This window comes from Salvia splendens, chromosome 20 (assembly GCF_004379255.2).
Source record: "Salvia splendens isolate huo1 chromosome 20, SspV2, whole genome shotgun sequence".
Taxonomy (NCBI): Eukaryota; Viridiplantae; Streptophyta; class Magnoliopsida; order Lamiales; family Lamiaceae; genus Salvia; species Salvia splendens.
The window spans coordinates 14,822,260-14,828,440 of record NC_056051.1 but is presented as its reverse complement, the minus strand read 5'-3'; the positions used below and the strand labels follow the sequence as shown (position 1 = coordinate 14,828,440).

The following is a 6,181-nucleotide window of genomic DNA, read 5'->3' as shown; positions in this document are numbered from 1 at the left end:
AATTGGGTATGTGTAGTGGAGAAAAAACTGAGTCATAACAACTTGAACTTCAGATTTTTTAGTGAGTAAGAAGGTCCAAATGAATCTGGAAAAGTCATCAACTATGGTGAGAAAATATCTGAATCCATCATGCGTAGGAGTAGAGAATGGCCCCCATACATCACAATGTATTAGATCAAAAATGGCTAATGAACTGTAGGTGGAAATTCCAAATGGGAAAGACAATTTCTTTTGTTTAGCTAGAGGACAGATTTGGCATGTAGATAAGTGAGTGTTTGATGGAGACAAAACATCAGATAGAATTTTCAATTTATTGAGTGTAAGGATGGCCCAAACGTTGGTGCCAAACATCCAAGCTTACAACAGAATTAACAAAAGCAACAGAATAAGAACTGCTAGTAGAGACACTTTTATGAGAGTGAGATTGTTTCATAGTACATGAGGTGTTTTTGGTGAGAGCACTCTCTCATCTCTTGTCATTCAAATATGTAGATATTTCGAACTCGTTTACCCCTCCCAATCATGGTCCCTAGTAAAGCTTCCTGGATATGGAATTGATTATGAGTAAAGGTCATAGTACATGAGGTGTTTTTGGTGTGAGCACTCTCTCATCTCTTGGCGTTCAAAGAAGCAACACATTGTTCTAGATCCTCAGCCGAGGCTGAATATAAGGCAATGGCCTTAGCTTGCTGTGAAGTTGCTTGGATTGTGGCTTTGCTTAAAGATTTTGGAGTTCATGTGAAGCAGCCGGTTCCTCTTTACTGTGATAATCAGGCGGCGGTCTACATTAGTTCTAATCCAGTTTTCCGTGAGCGCACCAAGCACATTGAAATAGATTGCCACACTATTCGAGAGAAGCTGGTTGAAGGAGTGATCAAGCCTATGCATGTTCACAACCATCTTCAGTTGGAAAAATTTTCACTAAGCCATTAGGAGTTGCACCTTTTCATACTCTGTTGCACAAGATGGATTTCACCACTATGTACAGTCCATCTTAGGGGGCTATTAGATTTCATGAAAATATCTCACGAGAAGCTGATCATCTACATGGAAGCTCGAGAGAGGAAACTGAGTTGAAGGCTTGAAGATGCTCGAGTTCCAGCTGTCAAGTAGTTAGAGTTGGTTATTCTTCTCTTATGTAGTTAGTAGTTTAGATTAGAGCTTTTATATCCTGCTCTTGTCGCATCTACACCGAAGCATCATAGTATATAAGGTGGTGATGCTTGTATTGAGATTCATTCAATCAATAATACAAAATCAAGTTTCTCAACAATTCTACTCTCTTCATTCTTCGGCGTAATCATGTCATCTTACCACTATTACCAGTTAATCAATTCTGGTTCTTTAGCAATATTACCATTTATTTTGCACCACTTTATGCCACCTTATGATAATAAAGCATCCATTTTGAATTGAGTGTAATCCGAGATTATCAAATTTAGTTCTTCATTAATTAAGTGTGATCCGAGATTATCAAATTTAGTTCAAAATGAAGGTGTTTAGTACGGAGTACAACTTTTTTTTTTATCATGCATGTTAATTGTCGTAATTATATTTAAGTTATTTTAATTGATAAAATATCTACTTGTTTCATTTTAATAAGTTTTCTTTAATTTTACATGTTGAATTTCTATTTTATTTTGTAATTTTATTTAGGATTAAAACAAATATAAATAAATCAATGTTAGTAGTAATATTTATCATGGAATTTGTAATTCAATTTAAATAATCTCTAGATTATTTTTATTAGTGATATTAATTATTTAATTTCTGTGTTAGTGTCACTATTTAATTTGTAATGTATAAAAATTATATAATTTTATAAACTCAATATAATTTTGTCCTTTATCATTTAATTGATATTTTTTGTATTTTGTGTAAAGAAAATTCAATGAATCAAACAACGCACGGGGTCGATACTAGTAACTTTTAATGATCGACTCGCACGGGGTCGATACTAGTAACTTTAATGATCGACTCGGCGCTGCAAGGATATCACTTTCCATGAGATCCTGTGGCTCTTGTATTTTTCTCACTCAAAAGTTTCTTCAATAAATAAAACTTTGGCTATTAGCATAAGGTATTCATAGAAGTTGCATTACGTGTCGCACTACTCAATCAATCGAAGACAACTTAGTAATTTATTAATTTCTAATTTCTAATCAATTAATAAAATTATTCGTGTAACAAGGAGTACATTGTAAACCTCAAAGAAAGAAAAAAAAGAGAACGAGGGCTATCCAAACCAAATGATGTCCATTGCTAAAAAAGAGGGCTTTTCTGGCATTGCTCTAAACAGACATTAGCTTGTATTAACATGGGATATCTCTAGCCAGTACTTACGGTTTGCTCAGTCGGGTTCCTTTATGATATTCTTGTAGTGCTCTCCCACCAGCGGCAGCTCATCTTTACTACCCGATGGTGACGACACCGAGATATGATGGAACGTCTCCTGGATCTTCGTCATCCCATCATGCACTGGCTCAATCGCCTGGTTGATAGTCAGCACGACATCCTTCACAACCTGCGTCTCAAAACTGACAACCTACATCAACATTTAAGTTTGCAAACAGACGAACCTCGCCTATGTACGTGTTTCATGATTCATGAATTGGGTAATGGAAAACCTGACCTTGTGGCCTCCTTCAACGACAATATCCTGAACGCTTTCTGTTATATTTGTTCCGGGTGCCTCGACCGTGGTTTCTGTTTTCTCGACAACTGCTTCTTCTTCTTACCGCCTTCATGTATCTCAACTACAGCAGTTGTCTCTTCGGTGGTGACCTTCCCATAGCCTGATGCCGGTACAAAATGATAGGGTTTTGCTGAGAAGACAAATATGTGAGCTACAGCCGCAATTGCCATCTGTCAAAGAGAAAAAGGAACAGAAGCTATATTTACTGAAAAATGCTAAAAAAGAAGTTTACAAAGATGCATGATAGCATGAATTGCCATGGTGCTCACCTCTGTGCAAATCATAAAATCCTGCAGCCCGGATTTAAACTTTTTCTCCTTTGGCAGAGCACCAAAATTGCACAACAGGACAATGCCGACACCTTGCCACCATGTTGCAAATACAATAGCCTTGAAGCTTATAAACTTCGCAAGCGGTTTTATGGGTTGGAGTTTTCCGTGTGTTACGTTGTAAAACTGGATGAGGCAATACAAGGCCCACATCTGGCTAAAATTCAAAACTATTGTTATATATGGGTACCTGATATTAAAACAAATTGTGTCAATAAGTGGCCAAGCACCCAGAAATAAACCATTTAATTAAACTCTTAACTATTCGCTTCTATAACAAGTTTAAAAACATACTCCTATAACATACCCACAGTTCCACTTAAATTCTCCGTCACCATACACTCCACATAGCTCAAGGAAAAGTGTTAAGAGTGCGCAAAAAGTCTTCAAAATCATCTGTCAAGTGTCCAAAACTATAAGCGTGTTCAAATAGAAGAGGAAAGATAACTGAGATAAGGATAAGCATGGGAATTTACATATTGTACTAAACCAAATCTTATTATAGAGAACAACTCCTTTCCAAGCAAGCATGGATGAAAGATGAAGTTGCAAAATGTCCCGTGTTCTAGTTGTGAACGCTTTTCCTTTTCGAGCAATGGCTTGCTAAGTTGCTTCTTTGCTTCATCTTCAAGAATCTCCATGACTTGCAGTTCACCACCTGTCAAATGTTATTTCCATGGGAGTAAATTTAAGACAAATAATCCTGATACAGCCAGAATGAATCTAATAGGCATCCTGTCAGTTTTCTTCATTGAAATGAATAAATGGAAGTTTTTTTAATTGATATGTATGAAAAGTTGAAAACCAAATCTTCCTTTTGTTTTCAATTAAGTGCCAAATTACAATTGTTGGAACATCAAAATACAACAAAGAAACATAAATAGTTGACAAAAGAAGGCTGAAAAATAGCCTGTCTGAATCTTTCACATCTACAAGCCATCTGAATATGCATCCCTTACCGAGGCACGCAACTAAGTAGCTCCCAAATGCATAAAGAGCAAATGCTTCATAGCAATTTCTCAATATATCACAAGCAAGGGACAAGTTTGCATTCCACAAGGACACAATCTGGAAAAGACAGGTCATTTATCAAACTATCATAAATAAACCATAACATATACAAAAGCACCGATAATAGGACGCATCCTCATGTTATAGTACATAATATACATACCTTTATACTGTTGGGTTATCGTGAAAACTACTGTGTTGTGAGAACGTGAGAAATTGCACTTAACATATAAAGTTACTAAATTCGCAGTTAGATTAATTAAGTACACTCAAGAAAATAGAATTCTTGCCCCTTGTGGGATTCGATTTCAACCTAGGAGCTGCTTTCATCCACAGCCAAAGAAAACTATAGATATTTGCAAATATCTGAAAATAGGTACCCTTTCTCACAATATATGTAATGTTCTCCCAATTTTGATTTCACCTACTGATAAATCAAAAGAAAACTATATGGGTGGTTCAGTGGAAGGATAATCTTAAAAGGATTAAAGGACTAATCCTTTAATCAATTTTTATGTATTGCAAATCCAATTTGTTATGTCATCCTTTTATGAAAGGCTATGCTGAATAGTGCTACAGTGTAATGCTCATTTTTTACACAAATAATAATATTAATACTAAGACCAAGTAACCAAGAATACACTTACTGATTGAGTTGCGTACACTGGAACTATAAAGATAACAGCAACAACCCACTTTTGCTCCTGATGAAATACTAAGACGAATTAGTGAGGAAAACTACATCCAAATAAGACATTCAAGCACAACCATAGTTATAACAGTATTACTCTGTGATTAATGCAGGATATTTCCCATTGAAAAATCCAATACTGCAGCTTCTGTCGACCAAATTTGAAATATGATTTTTATATTCTTAGGGGGGCATTTACTTTTGAGGAGTACTCCATATTATTGAGCATGTGAAGGATAAGCGATGGACTAGCAAAGTATATTTATTTTATCCATCTTCCCACTACTCAAATTCAGCACCCTAAACACCGTAAATAGATAAAAATACACTCTCAGTGAGATATGAATCAAGCAAAATTAGCTCAAATGAAAAAAATATATCAAAGGATTAGAGATATCCAAAAAGTTTCAATCTATGTTAGTAAACAATGGATCCTCAATGGAGCAAGTAAGATAAATGCGTTGCAGGTGAGACTAACCGACGATCTGGTGTACCAGCGGAGATGCTGGAAAGTTAGGAGAAGTGAAAGAACCAATGCTACAGAAGCAAAGCAGGCAGCAAGGCATAGTGCTGGCCAGTAAAGATCTGTATATATGTCTCGATACACAAACAAGTAGAATTCCATTCCACCTGCATCTTCTGCTATGCAATTTCAAATTCAATCTGCCAATGCGAGAATCCATTACAAACAAATTAGAGCAAGCCACAAACTACAATCCACCATATGTATAGACACACTTATGATTGGCATTATGAGTAGAAATTGAAAATCACGAACTGAAAATTGAGTAATCATCATCATATCATTCTCCAATCGTAATTCGTAATTCTAGCTAGGGATTGCTAAAAGCCCCTTTGTAGAACCCTCAATTTCAAAATCTAGTACAAATCTCACTAAATCACAAAATGCAATGCCGAAACGAAGCGAGAACAAAATGCAGGAAGGCGAGAATAAATGGCAAGTGTTAATTGTTTTCTGGAAATTAATAAAGTGAAAGAGAAGAAAGCGTGAATAATCGGATTTGGAAAACAGAGAGTGATGGATCAGAAATAAATATTGGAATATATGCGTACTTACTGTTGGAATTGGAGTAATCTATGGAAGCATAAACAATTGAGAAAAATGGAATTGAAGAGGGAGAGGGAGAGGGAGAGGGAGAGGGAGATGAAGTAGAAGTAGATCCACTGGGGTGAGTCGCAGAGATAGAAGCATGCAGAATATCAACACGTCTCAACAAAGGTGACACGTCTCTATGTTTTGATTTTCTTTTCTTAAGACTATGTTTATTGGTTAGGGAGGGTAGTCGACTGCCACCTCACCATATATTTTTTAAAAAAAATTGAACATGAGGCCTGTCTCTCTTCTACCTCGGCCTCTTCCAAGGCAAACACTAAAAAGGCGGTCTCCATTTATCATCCAATTAGATGGTGTCAAATAGCACAATCTCATTAGTT

At 36.1% G+C, this 6,181-nt stretch overlaps 1 pseudogene; it reads right to left on the bottom strand.

Annotated features, from left to right (window-relative positions):
* Positions 1-2,350: 2,350 nt before the first annotated feature.
* Positions 2,351-5,946, bottom strand: LOC121781526 (annotated as a pseudogene).
* Between the last annotated feature and the right edge of the window lie 235 nt (positions 5,947-6,181).